The sequence below is a fragment of the Tupaia chinensis genome, unplaced genomic scaffold (assembly GCF_000334495.1).
Source record: "Tupaia chinensis unplaced genomic scaffold, TupChi_1.0 Scaffold000147_1, whole genome shotgun sequence".
Classification (NCBI taxonomy): Eukaryota; Metazoa; Chordata; class Mammalia; order Scandentia; family Tupaiidae; genus Tupaia; species Tupaia belangeri.
In genome coordinates, this window is record NW_006159617.1 from 2,728,879 (window position 1) to 2,744,596 (window position 15,718).

Consider the following 15,718-nt stretch of genomic DNA (forward strand, 5'->3'; position numbering starts at 1 on the left):
AGATAGATATCTTTTTTTTTTTTTTTAAAAGAGAGATTTTTGCTGTAAGACACATGTGTTCACCAAAGAGATAGAAAGTGAGAGATCACCCTTTAGGGGGAATGGCCACACCACAATTCCTTCTTCTCCATTTTCCTTTCAGGATCTTGGGCATGCATGCACATGAGCCTAGCGTGAGTTTTAAGCCGCCGGGTCCAGGACTCGAACCACGGTCGACTATATAGGAGTCCAGTGACATAACCATTATGCTATCTACTGGTCCCAATTTCCTATATATATTCTAGAAGCGATTTTTCAAATATCTTTTTCATTTCTTTATGGTCACTCCTGATATAACAGTGCATCAATTAAGTTAGTTTATTTTAGATTTTAAAAAATGAACAGTCGTACATTAAATATAATTACCATACGCAGCTCTAAAAGCCATTTTATGGACAACTGGAGTTAGCTGAGCATGTATCAAGTATTACATGATATGAACGGATTCTTTGTGGAAATGTGTGCTCAAGTATTAGTTTAATTTTTTGAGTGTTTTGTTTGTTTGTTTGTTTTTTTATAGGGCACATATCTGTCACTTGCCAGAGAGAAAAAGAGTGAGAAATCACCTTGCGGGGATGTCCACATCACAATCCCTTCTCTTCCATTCTCTTCCTGGGATCTTGGGCATACACGCATATGAGCTGGACCTGAGTTTAAGTCACTGGGTCCAGGACTTGAACCACAGTCTGCCATATGAGAGTAGAGTGATATAAGCAAGTCTTAGTTTAAATAGTTATGCTACCTATAATTGAATTTTAAAAAGGAAAAATATATGTAAAGGAAAGATAGCAAAATATTAAGGGGAGATACATAAAATAATACATAAAATATTCAAAATTATTCAGAATAATTAAGTAAAAAAGGAAAAGGATGGGGAAAAGGTGCAAAAGTTAAACAGAAGAAAGACAGTATCACGGTACTTCTATCACATTAGTGTTTAAAGCAAAAAGCGTCACTAGAGAAACACAGGGTCACTTCATTATGAGAAAAAGGGGACATTTAGAAGAGATAAAAATTCTAAATTTGTATTCAACCTAATTACCTAGCCTCAAACTATCTATCTTTCTATAGATAGACAGATATACATATATCTATACATTTTATATATATATATATATAATAAACCCAAAAGAGAAATGAAGTCAGGCTTTCAGTGAGAGACTAACATACTTCTCTCAGTAAATATTAAAATAAGCAAACACTCAAAATAAACAAAAAATAAGCAAGTCAGTAAAAATACAGAAGATTCCAACAAGATGAATATGCTTGGCACAACTCACAAAAAGATCACACCCACCAACTACAGAAAAGATTTTCTTTTTAAACGCTCTTGGAGAATTTACAAAATATTCTCTACAGCAAAGCAAATCTCAGCAGCTTTCACAGGACTGAAATCATGCAGAATCTTTCCTGGGCATCATAGGATTATGTTAAAACATCACTGTTAACAGAAATATAAATCCATCAGCAGAGAATTAACCAGAAAATTTACCAATATTTAGAAATTAAGCAATACAATTATATACATCTTGTATAAAGAATAAATCACAGAAGATATTAGGAAACATCTACAAGTGGATGATGAATAAATCACATCCTTTCTAAGATGTTTTATGCCACATTACTGGTTTACTCAGCCAATGACCATCAGTTTTTGCATAAAAGAGCAATGCTTTCTTACTCAAAAAAGAGTTATGCATGACCAGGCAAAAAAATAACAAGATCCATTTTAACCTAAAAAAATAAGAGCCATTTCTCAAGTGAATTTTTAATTTGCCCAATATTACACAACTTGAGCAAAGAAATTAGTCCCAGTAAGGGGTTCAAATGCTAAAAACAAAAACAAAAACAGGGTCTTACTGCCATGATCCTTTTTCTTTTCTCTGACAGGATCTTGCTGTCATTTTCTTCCTGTCTCAGCCCCTCAGCTGGATTACAGGCATGTGCCACCATGCCTGGTTCTTTGTCCTTTTATTCACATGGGGTGTCACTGTTGCCAGGCCAGCATTAAGCTTGGGTCGTCCTGTTTCAGCCTCCGGGGTTGCTGGAAATATAGGTGCGCTTCTCTGGGTCCAGCCCCTATGTTAGACCAGGAATCAACCCAGGCTTCCCACATGGTCCCAGTTTGTGGGGCACAGCATCTTAGCGGTATGTGCCACTGTGGCAGAGCCTCAGATACATGTTTATAAATATGCATGTGATGGGGCCAGCGAGGGGCATTGTAGTTAATGCACTGGACTTAACTGTGGCCCACCACAATTGGAATCCTGGACCCAGTGGTTTGAAACTCATGCTGGGCCCTTGTACTTGCATACCTCAAATCCCAAGAGAATGGAGAAGGGATTGAGGAATGGCCAGACCTCTTGGGGGTGATTTCTCACTTCCTGTCTCTCTCCCTCTCTCTTTTGCTATAGGGCGAGTGTGCCCTATAGCAAAAATCTCTCTCAAAAAAAAAATGCTTATAATGGTGTTAATTCAGGTTTATTAATGGATACTACTCTGTTAGAGTAGAGAGAAAGAAATAAATAGAGCCTTTTGGCTGACTGACAGCACAAGACAGTGTAGGAAATGTCACCCGTAGCAAATAAAATATGACAGATGAGGAGCTACAAGTCTGAAATAGACTCACAGAGCTTTAACTAAGCCTTTTAGTAACCTACACCATAAGGAAAGAGCCCCTCGGTCAGAAATTTAGAAAGAAGACATTTGGTATCTGTTCCAGGCTGTACATTTTCAGCAAAATAAGTCTGTTCTACCATCAGAACTCCTCATTTGCGCTCCCCCGCTGGTTCCTCTGTGTCCTTGAGCTAAGCATTAAGCACATCTGATCTCTGTGAAAGAGGGTGCATATCAAACACGATAATGAATTGTGAATGTGCTTTGTAAACTGTAAAGGGTTGCATAAATGTTAATGATTATTGTGTCATAGCACTGTCCCAGCTGAACACTTATTGAGGTCACAGCATAAGCACAATCACTCTTGGAAGGATTCTGAAGTAACCAACTTAGAAATGGAATATTCCCCTCTTATACAATACCACGTCCCTGTCGTTTTTCAAGAGATACACACACACACACACACACACACACACACACACGTGCATACACACGCACATGAGAGGTCTTTAAAAAGTTCATGAAAAATGCATGTTATAAAAAAAAAATGAGGGAACTAGCAGTTAGCATAATGGCTATGTCGCTGGACTCCCAAAAAAAAAAATAAAATATGACAGATGAGGAGCTACAAGTCTGAAATAGACTCACAGAGCTTTAACTAAGCCTTTTAGTAACCTACACCATAAGGAAAGAGCCCCTCGGTCAGAAATTTAGAAAGAAGACATTTGGTATCTGTTCCAGGCTGTACATTTTCAGCAAAATAAGTCTGTTCTACCATCAGAACTCCTCATTTGCGCTCCCCCGCTGGTTCCTCTGTGTCCTTGAGCTAAGCATTAAGCACATCTGATCTCTGTGAAAGAGGGTGCATATCAAACACGATAATGAATTGTGAATGTGCTTTGTAAACTGTAAAGGGTTGCATAAATGTTAATGATTATTGTGTCATAGCACTGTCCCAGCTGAACACTTATTGAGGTCACAGCATAAGCACAATCACTCTTGGAAGGATTCTGAAGTAACCAACTTAGAAATGGAATATTCCCCTCTTATACAATATCACGTCCCTGTCGTTTTTCAAGAGATACACACACACACACACACACACACACACACACGTGCATACACACGCACATGAGAGGTCTTTAAAAAGTTCATGAAAAATGCATGTTATAAAAAAAAAATGAGGGAACTAGCAGTTAGCATAATGGCTATGTCGCTGGACTCCCATGTAGTCGACCGCGGTTCGCATCCCGGACCTGGTGGCTTAAAACTCATGCCGGGTGCGTGTGCGTGTGTGCCCAAGATCCCCAGAGGAGAATGGAGGAGAAGGGATTGTGGCGTGACCATCCCCTCTGGGGGGTGATTTCTCGCTTTCTGTCTCTCTGTCTCTCTCTGTCTGTCTGGTGAGTGCACGCGCCCTATAGCAAAAAAATCAAATCAAAAACAAAAACAAAAACAAAACCCTCAAAAAAAAAAAAAAAACAATGCATGCAGTGCATGCGTTTTCAAACTTTTTGCTCCAAAATAAAATTGTACTAACTTTTTATAAGTAGTCTAAACAGGATCTAGACTGATGCACTAAGAAGGATAAGTAAGACATCAGTTTCAAAAAGCCCCTTGCAGAGCAAAATGAATTCTGCTAAAATTGAAGGAAGAGTCAACATCAGTGGCATGGTGGTTAAATTGCTGGACTCCCACATGGTTGATAGCAGTTCAAGTCCTGAACCTTGTGGCTGGAAACCCATACTGGGTATGTGTGTGTGTGTGCTTAAAATTCCAAGAGAATGGAAGAGAAAAGATTGTGGCGTGGTCAGCATTGAATTTATTGTGAAACTTGGGTGGGCAAACGGTAAAATCACTGCATCAGTGGCATGGTGGTTAAATTGTTGGACTCCCACATGGTTGATAGCAGTTCAAGTCCTGAACCTTGTGGCTGGAAACCCATACTGGGTATGTGTGTGTGTGTGCTTAAAATTCCAAGAGAATGGAAGAGAAAAGATTGTGGCGTGGTCAGCATTGAATTTATTGTGAAACTTGGGTGGGCAAACGGTAAAATCACTAATGCTTTACGCCAAGTTTATGAGGATAATGCCCCAAAGAAATCAGCAGTTCAAAATGGACAACGTGTTTTAAGAAGGAATGAGATAATGTTGAAGATGATGCCTATAAGCAGACCATCTGCCTCAATTTGAAAAAAGAAAAAAAGTTAATCTTGTTCATAACCTAATTAAGGAGGAGCTTTGCAGTACAATGATGCAATTAGTTGTATACAAAACTGCAGAACTAGAAGTCACACAGTTGACTGTGAGTTCAGACCCCTGGTCAGAAACACACAGAGTACATGCATGCATGTCAAAGATTATGATGAGTTAGAGGGTAAGAAAGGCTATCATGATGGGGAGACCCTGTTGAATGTACTTCGTCTTTCTGTCTCTCTCAAGCGTGCATGTGTGCGCGCACCCACCCACTCACACACTTTCTATTATAAATAAAGTAACAGAAAACAATATCTTCAAGTATTCCTTTAAAGAATTCTGGGGGCCAGCAGGTGGTGTGGCGTGGTGGTTAAGGTGCTCGACTCCCACATGGCTGAACATGGTTTGAGTCCCAGACCTGGCAGCTTGCTTTCTCACTTTCCCTCTCTCTTGCTCTCTATCTCTCTGATCAAATTTAAAAATAATAATAAATAAATAAATAAAATCATTCTTTAAATGGCAGGAGATGAGACAAGGTTTTACCAGTAAGATCCTAAAGATGAAACACAATCAAAACAATGACTATCAAGAGGTAAAAGTGGTTCAGTGAAAGCAAAAGAAGATCAGTCAAGAGCAAGTGTCATGACAAAAGTCCTTTGGGATGATCAAGTCATTTTGCTTGTTGATGTTCCGGAGGGCCAAAGAATCAAAACATCTGCTTATTATGAAAGTATTTTGAGAAATTTAGCTGAAGTTTCAGTAGAAACACATCCAATAAAGTTTCACCAGAGGGAGATGGCAGGTGGCGTGGTGGTTAAGGACGCTGGACTCCCACATGGCCAACTGCAGTTCAAGTCCCAGACCTGGTGGCAATCCTAAGAGGAGAATGGAGAAGTGATTGTGGCATGGCTATTGCCCCTGGGGGAGGGGGGTGATTTCTTACTTTCCTTTCACTATCTCTCTCTGTCTCTCCTGTAAGTGCAGTCACCTGTGGCAAAAACTTAAAAAAGGACCAGCAGTTGGCATAAGGGCTATGCTGCTGGACTCCCATGTAGTCGACCACAGTTTGAGTCCCAGACCTGGTGGCTTAAACTCATGCCAGGCGTGTGTGCGTGCGTGCCCAAGACCCCAAGAGAAGAATGGAGAAGTTGGAGAAGGGATTGCAGTGTGGCCATCTCCCCAGGGGGGCGATTTCTTATTTTCTGTCTATCTCTGTCTTTCTGGCGAGCACACACGTCCTATAGCAAAAAGACTATATCCTTTATCTTCTATTTCTCCATCCTGTCGGGATTAGGGGGCATATATAAACTTACATTGCACCCTGTATGTTTTTCAAGCTTCCAGGACTGAGATTCTAATTGTAGTCAGCCATGTAGGATCTGGCTTCCTTAACCACTAGGTTACAGGGCTGGTCCAAATATCTATAACTTTCATATAGTTTAGAAACATGTGTGTGTAGAAAAAGTGACTGACAGGGGACCAGCAGTTAGCGTAATGGCTATGTCGCTGGACTCCCACGTAGTTGACCACGGTTCGCGTCCCAGACCCGGTGGCTTAAAACTCACGCTGGGCGCGTGTGCGTGCGTGCCCAAGATCCTGAGAGGAGAATGGAGGAGAAGGGATTGCGGCATGACCATCCGCCCTGGGGGGTGATTTCTCGCTTTCTGTCTCTATGTCTCTCTCTGTCTGTCTGGCGAGCGCATGCACCCTATAGTGAAAACCTCTCAAAAAAAAAAAAAAAAAAAAAAAAAGAAAAGAAAAAAGAAAGAAAGAAAGAAAAGAAAAAGTGACACTCAAACAAATACTCTCACTTCATCTCACCCCACAATCCTCTCCCAGCCTTCCCAGCCAGCCAGGACCAATTAACAACTAGTGAATTATCTGGGGGATACAGATATTCAAAATATCTTTTCATCCTTTATAAACACACACACACACACACACACACTCACACACACACACACAAACACATATTTTAAATAAAATATCCAAGAAAAAAATGTTAACAAAAAGACTATAAGCTCCATGAATGTGGAATTGAGACACTGTTGTTCACTCTTGGATCCTGGCCTAGGTACGGTTCCTGGCTCATGGAAGGTATATAAGAGAGATAGGGAAGTTAGGAAAGAGGAAAGAAGACATACAGGTAGGAAAAAAGGGAGAAACACAGGAGGAAAGCAAGAAGGGAAGGAGCAGAGGGGTGAGGAAGTCAGGCAGGCCAGTTAGAATCTATCACCCAGCCATAACCAGCAGGAGTATAAATCCTCCAAGACTCATTCATGATACCAGTAAGTCCATTTTCAAAGTGTTGCATTTGGAGAATCAATGGGTATTGAAACCGAAACCTTTAAAGAAACTGATGCCCAAAAGCAAGGTAAGGAAGGTCACCCGGCAGGTCAGTGACTAAGTTGTGTCCCTCTGCCATGAGCCAGCGTCTTTCCTTCACACTGAATTGCCATCCTTCCACCATTAGCAAAACTACTAATCTACTTACTACAATTCCAACGTAAACCCAAAGGAGCCATGCTTAGTTATCCCTGACTCCGTTTTACTACAAGTAACATTTTGCCCAGCACAGCAGTTTTGATGACCTGTCAAGCTTGTCAAAGTAAGATTCCTTAGAGGACAAGAAATAAAAGTAAATACTAGATGTTATAAATTGTGCTGGGAGCTTCAATATCCATTATTTTATTTAGTTCCTTCAACAGCCCTGAGAGGCAGACACTATATTTACTAAGTCTGTTCCCTATGAACTGCCGCTTATCATTAAATAGTAAAGACAATTTTAAGATAGAGAAGGGAAGAGAAAAGTAAGAAACAGGTGGAATACTTCCGCAAATCCTGTGCTCATTTAATAACTTCCTGATAAAATAAAATAATGACTTATAGGGTACTACCATTATATAAAATTAATTAAAAAGAGGTAAGTCCATACATCTAATGGAAAACTGGCTTAGAAATGCATCCAATGACAAATTATTTGATAGGGAAGAAGTCACATAATAATCAGAATATTTAAGTATGCACATGTTAAGAAGTTATAATAAGGAAGCATGTGCATGTACCATAATTTGTTAAATAGAAGATACTGATGCTAACACATTTCATTTCAGGCTCAGTAACAATAAGTTACTGCAGCATTTTTGCTTATTATGTCAACTATTTCCATGAAACAAAAACAAAAGCCCTCCTCCCAAATCAAGCAAAAGTAGGATAATTAAAAAGCAAGAGGAATGGTAAAATCTCAAATGTACGAAAAAAGGTCAAAGTTACTGTGTCTTCCAGAATAGTCTAGTATTTACCAACAGTGATTAAATTTAAGAACCACTGTGTGTGTATATATATATATATATATATATACACACACATACACATATATATGTACATATATAAACAGAATTTCATAAAAATGGAAAAGAAGGGTTAGCCCTGTAGCTCAGTGGTTAAGGAAGCCAGATCCCATGTGGCCAAGCATGTGATTTGAACCCTTGCTCTGGTGGCTTGAGAAATATGCCAGGTGTGTATGTGTATGTGTGTGCACGTCGGCATGCGTGTGCCCACACCCAAAATCCTGACAAAATGGAGAAATGAAGGAAAGGGGTTGCAGCACAAAATGCCCCATGGGGAGAAGGGGAGGTGACAGATTTTTAAAAGGGGGCAGGGGCAGGAGATAGTACTTAAAGCACTGGATCCCAGGGCTAGCAGGTTGTGTGGCATTTAAAACAGTGGACTCCCACACAGTGAACTCTGGTTTGAGTTCTGGACCTGGTGGCTTCAAAATCTCGCTGGTGCATGCGTGTATGTGCCCAAAATGCCAAGGGGAGAATAGAGGAGAAAGGACTGAAGCTTAGCCATCCCCTCTGGGGGGTAATATCTCACTGTCCTTCTCACTGTCTTCCTCTGTCTCTCTTCAGTGAGTGCATGTGCCCTATAGCAAGAACGTGAAAAGAAAATTATACTTAAAAATTTTACTAATACATTTATTAGAAATAATAGTTATCTCCTTATGGATGAAAATGTCATTTTAACATGCCATTCAGTGACTGAAGTGTCCAATCACCTGATTGTTCTGCTTAAGAATTTATTCAAATGCTCAGTTTATAAATTTCTAGAATCAGGATGAATATCTCTCTTTGGAACATGAAGAGTCATGTACTTCCTATCACTTGGGGACATCTTGACTCAGAGGTGGTAGGTGGGTGACGTAGGATGACATCAAGACAACCTGCTGCACTGCCGGTTTATTTTCCGCTATTACATGAAGCAACCTCGGGTGGGGAAAGGGATTAGACGGCATCAGAAGGCCCGGGGGTTTAGGCTTAACTCTGCCCCTGACAATCCTGGTAATACTGGTTATCCGTGGATGGCCTCAATCTGCTTCTCTGCAAGATGACGGGGCGGGACTACATCAATGGTTTTCAAACTTCTTTGGAAATCCACAGATCCCTTCCTGTGAATAGAAGCTTACACGATGCCTATCACATCAAACAAGTAATACTGAGGTGACTGGCTGCAGGGAGCTGAAGGTCAAGAGCAGATCTGGGAGGGCTGGACAGTGGAACAGTGGTAAAATGAGATGTTCTCCGAGGTATTGCATGAAAAGTTCAGGGTTTGCATCCAGAGGCCTCTCTGAGAACTCCAGGCACACATGTGTCTATGGTTCGAGGTTGGCTAAGGAGGGGTATGGATTTTGGTGTCAAGACCTGGTTGGGGGTGCTGGTTCTCTTACTTACAGAAGCAAGGTTACTGAGAGGTGAAGGAGAAATAAGAGGCAAGTAAAGAAGATGATTTTGTTTTCATACCAAAGTTTTCCTGCAGACTCATTGGAGAATTAGAGGGACAGAGCACAAAAAATACAAGACGAGCCACTTGCTACAGAAAGTAAAGTGATACTTCAAAGCATCATGGGAACATGTCAAAAAGGCAAAGAAGCTGGGCTGAAAGGATCACACACTGGCCAAATCTGGGAAAATTTAAGGATCAAAATTTTACAATGGCAGTACAGCAGATGGCGAAATGATTATGTCACTGGACTCCCATGTACTTAACCGCAGTTTGAGTCCTAGACCGGACAGCTTAAAAAACTCTTGCCGGGTGCATGTGCATGCATGCCCAAAATCCCAAAAGGAGAATGGAGGAATAGAGACTGAGGCATGCTCATACCTCTGGGGCGGGGGGGTGATTTCTCACTTTCTGTCTCTCTGCCAAGTGCATGTATCCTATAGCCAAAATCTCTCAAAAAAAACCTCAAAAGGTAGTAATTTTTTTTTAAATTTTTTTATTTTTGGAGAGGTTTTTGCTATAGGGAGCGTGCACTCACCAGAAAGACAGAGAAAGCCAGAGAGACAAAAAGCGAGAAATCACCCCCCCAGGGGAGAATGGCCACTCCACAATCCCTTCTCCTCCATTCTCCTCTTGGGATCTTGGGCATGCACGCACACGCGCCTGGCGTGAATTTAAGCCACTGGGTCTGGGACTTGAACTGCAGTCAACTACATGGGAGTTCGGCAACATAGCCAGTACGCTAACTGCTGGTCCCTGGTAATTCATTTTTTTAATTGCCAGAGGGCACATACACCCACAAGAGACAGAAAGAAAGAGGAAGAAACCACCCATAATAGGGTGTGGGCATGATACAATCCCTTCTTTATTTCTCCATTCTGTCAGGATCTGAGCATGCACACAAACATGCCCTGTTTGTTTTTCGAGCCATTGGGGCCAGAACCTGAACTACCACTGATCATGTAGGATTTGGCTCCTTTAACCACTAGGACCCAAGGCTGGCCCACACATATGGTAGTAATAAATTATAACACATTGAATAACCTAAGAATCCGTGAATAACTAAGGATGTATTATTTCATATGGAGAGAGAAAGAGAGAGATAAAATGTGGGCCAGCAGATGGCATGGTAGTTAAAGTACTCAACTCCCATATGGCCAACTACAGTTTGAGTCCCAGATCTGGCAGTTTGAAAGTCATACCAGGTAAGTATGCGTGTGTGCCCAAAATCCCTAGAGGTGAATAAAGAAGGGACTGTGGCATGGCTATCCCCATTGGGGAATGATTTCTCACTTTCCCTCAAACTGTCTCTGTCTCCAGGCGGGCATATACACCCTGGGGCAAAAACCTTATAAAAATAAACCATTTTTAGAAGCAGGATATTGTCTCAAAATATATCCCCACTTAGCTTATAATTTATAAAGAGAAAATTTATAACTTTACAGTGAATAAAGCACCTCAACCAAGTGATCAAAGCTAGTATCATCTATACTGGGCCACACAGACATCACGTGCCTCCTGATTGGTGTACTGAAAAGAACATAACATCACTGCAGTGATATCCCTAAAAAACATGTAACTGGGGGCCGGCAGGTGGTATGGTGGTTAAAGACACTGCATTCCCACATGGCCGATCATGGTTCAAGTCCCAGACCTGGCAGCTTGCTTTTTTGCTTTCCCTTTCTCTCTCTCTGGCCAAATTAAGAACTAATAATAATGAATAGAGTTAAATAAATTATTCTTTTTTTAAAAATAACCTACATCTAAACATGACGAAACTTCAGTTTACCCAGTCAAATACAAAAGAAAGGCCTTCTACAAAAAGAAAGAAAGAAATATTAGTCTTCAGAAAAATGAGATCAATGACTTTTTTTTTTTTTGGAGAGGTTTTTGCTATAGGGCACGTGTGCTCGCCAGGCAGACAGAGCGAACGAGAGAGACAAAAAGCAAGAAATCACTCCCCAAGGGGGATGGCCACACCGCAATCCCTTCTCCTCCATTCTCCTCTTGGGATCTTGGGAACGCATGCACACGCGCCCTGCGTGAGTTCAAGCCACCGGGTCCAGGATTTGAACTGCGGTCGACTACATGGGAGTCCAGTAACACAGCCATTACACTAACTGCTGGTCCCAATCAATGAGATCTTAAAATGTCAAATTAAGGGCCAAATAATGGCATACCAGTAAAACGCAATGCTCTCCAAGGCAAAAACCACATGGGAGGTTTGCCAGTTGCATCCAGACACCTCCCTGAGTATGTGCTGAGCACATCTGTGGCTGTGATCCAGGTTGGCTGAGACCAGGGATGAACAGTGACACTGGGACTGTATGGCTGTGCTCTATCTCTGTGACCAACGTCTCTCTGTCTCTCCAGCTCATGGAATAAATGAATAAACTTTGGGAAATATATTAAATTAAGGCCTCGTCATGGCAGTGTGTGCTACTAAGGTGCCATGTTCCCATATGTTGGAATCACATGGGAGCCCCAGGTTCAATTCCTGGTCCAACCTAAGGTTAGGCATGGTGGCACAGAACTATAATCCCAGAGACCTGGGGAAGTTGAGGCAGGAATATCATGAGTTCAAGGATGTCCAGGACAACATAGCAAGATCCTCTCTTTAAAAAAAGTAAAGAGGGTCAGCTGGTGGTGTGGTAATTAAGGATCCCTGTGCAGTCTGAGCCCCAGACCTGGTGGCTTGAAAAAAACGCTGATTGCATGTGTATGTGTGCACAAAATCACAAGAGGAGAGTGGAGGAGAAGGAACTGCAGCATGGCCATCCTCTGTAGGCAGGGCTTTCTCACTTTCCATCTCTCTCTCTCTGTCTCTATCCAGCAAGCAAATAAGACCTACGGCACAATGAAACAAAAACAAACAAAAAATAGTCAAATTATGAAAATCAAAAAAGGCTCAGAAATGTTTCTCGTCTAAAGAAGACAAAGGACAAAGGAGACATGCCCATACAAAACATAATCCTGGACTGGATCCCAGACTGAGGAAAAAATTAGCTTATAACTAATTATTAGGACAAGTGAGGGAATGTAAATTCAAATTTTGACTATAGATTATGCAGGTAGATACACAGACACACACACACACACACACAAAAAAAAAAAATTAAAAACAGCAAATGGGACAAGCTGTAAATAGTTAATATAAAGAGTATATGGAGGTTCCTCACGGTTCTTGAAACTTTCCTTGATATTAAAGGGAATAACTGTCCCAGAATCAACAATGGCTAAGAACAAACCCAGTCCTGTTTCTTCTTTGGCCTTTTAATTTAAAGTCAATATTTTAATAATCTCTTTGACTCTCCACTTGGTTGCTCTTGTCTGCAAGTGGACCACTACCAATATGTAATTAAAGGAGAATAACAAATAGTTAGGATGTGGACAACACAGGTGCTGACTTATAAATGCAAACACTGGAGCAGAAGATTAAGCTCCCAGGAGGCTAGAGGTGCGTGTCTTTGCTTATTGCCATCATAATTCATTAATGGTCAGAGCAACGCTGAGATCAATATTCCTGCAGTCACGGGAATGAGAAAAAAATGATCACTACCAAAACCAGACACAAAGACGGTCTCAAAATGTTCCTCCCTACATAATTAAGAAACCAGTCATTGTCATGAATTTTAAAACTTAACAGATTTTCTTAGCTATTATACGTTCAAGAGGTGGCACAGCTTAAAGGATCCTGAAAAGAATTGTTATTCCCTTGGGTAGAACCATATGCAAAAGAGAGAGAGATGGGGCCAGGGGTTGAAAAGAGAAAGAGTTGCATATGCTTATCTTATTATCATTTTAGCTACTTAAGAACAAATATTTTCCTTGAAGTCATTCTTTTTTTCATCTTGGTGATAAAAAAAAATTGGGAAGAGGAAGGGTAGTAGGTGGCAAACACCACAGAAGGCAACACAGTGTGTGACAGTCTCATAAGTAGCTCGATCTGAAATACGCTTAAAGAGACTCTTTATGATTCATGCCTGAACTAGCAGATCCAATGCAGATTCCTGGGCCCCAGCAAATGGAATCAAATTCAAAAGGATTTGCGTTTGGAACCATGGAATCTGCATTTTTAGCAAGGGTTGTATGGGCCACACTTGGAGTAATATTAAGAGAAGCAACTCTTGGGCCAGTCCCTTTACCTAGTGGAGCTAGATCCCACATGACCAACTGCGTGGTTTGCATCATAGCCCTGGAGGTTTGAAAAGCAAGCCAGGCACATGTCTGTGTATGCTCAAAATCCCAAAAAGATGGAGACATGGAAAAGGGATTGCAGTGTGACTACACTCCCTGGAGGGGTGCTTTCTCCTTCTCCCTCTCGTTCTCTGGCAGGAGCATGCACCCTCTGACAAATTTTAAAAAAAAAAAGGAAAAATAAGAGAGAAGCAACTCATAGTATCACAGTATTTATGATACTGTAGAATAATATTTTATTATAGTAATAAATATATGGTAAATTAAACAATTAAACAGTATAATGAAATAGTACAGAGAAGCTTATAATTCCTCTCCGTTCCTAGTCCCATCTTTTCCAAAGACTTTCTTCTAAACATTTCTGCTTTTTGTTCTTCTCCTTGTAATCAGGCTTATCTACTCCAAAGCTTTTTTTTTTTTTTAATAAATACTACATTTTTGCTGATCTTATTTTAGATAAAATATTTGAATATTTGAAATAATATAATTGGGGCTGTCCAAAGGCATGGTGGTTAATGCTGTTGGATCCCATGAGGCCCACTGCATGGTTAGTGTCCTGGATCTGGCAGCTGGAAAAACATGCTGGGTGTATGTGTGTGCATGCCCAAAGCCCTGAAACGAGAAATAAAGAAGGTATTGTGGTGTGACCTTCCCACATGAGGGTATGGGAAAGATGCTTTCTCACTTTCTCTATCTCTTTCTCTCTACTCAGAGAATATGCGCTCTGGCAAATTTAAAGGAAAAAACCGGTATTTTGAAACAGTGTAATTGGTGTATTAAGAAAGTACCCTTTGTGCGAAATTTGAAATGGTTTAACTCCTGCCAAGAATAATTAAGAATTGCGTAATTTCAAAGCTAGCAGGCAGTGTGCATGGCAACTGTGTTTATCTGTGTGGCTGTGTGGCATGCCACTTTAGCTGCTAATCAGTACAATGGAACTTACAATTACACTCTCCTTGATAATGAGAATTTGGATATGACGAGTTTGGTGATTGGCTCCCACCCTCTTAAGCAGAATCACCTTGGTCAATTTCATTACCTTTGCACTAAGTTGCCTCCACGTGTTATAGGACTGAAGTGTTTGGATCCGAGTGATAAAGATACAGCAGGGTTTTCCTTGTACCTGCTAGCACTTAACACAGTTGATGAACCATGCTGCCATCTAAATATTGTTTAAATTTGAGTCTAGAATTCAAATGACTTCTATGTGGCTATTTTAATTTCTAGAGCTATAATTTTAAAATAGTTTTTTTATCCTTAAAACAAGGTCATCTAAGCTTTCATTCAGTGGAAACAAAAACTCAATCCTAGGAATAAATTCTTTTGGAAGAGAAGTTAGATGTAATAAACCGCTATAAAATAAAGGCCACACGGCCATGTACCCTGCTATTAATTATGGAAGGAATATACTGTGAAATAGTCACGAGAACTCTGAGAAAATTTAAAAGAGCGTTAAAGTAGCTATGACTTTAAGTTTGCAAATATAATCTCTTAACTGGGCATTGATAATAAATGAAAAAAACATGCCAAGATCATCAGCACCATAATGTGTCCTTAAGCTACAGAGTGTCCGTACCTGTGCTCTGAGATTGCACTCCCATGGCCACACAGGTATGCCTATTAAAATGTTACTCATGAATTCTGCATGCTTTGAATATACAAAGTGTCTGGAAAAGTCATTCCTCTTCCCAATTTTTTGGTTATCTAATGGCCTCCAGGTACAAAAGAGAACAGTTCAGCTCATTTATGCCATCTTTCCCTTCCTCAATGTTGAGTAGTTGCGTCATTATTTTTAGGTTTTGCTATGGTTACCTTTGTTAATTTTGGTTACCTTTGTCCATTTTTTTTTTTTTTTACTCCTGTAACTTTTTTTATTTATTTATTTATTT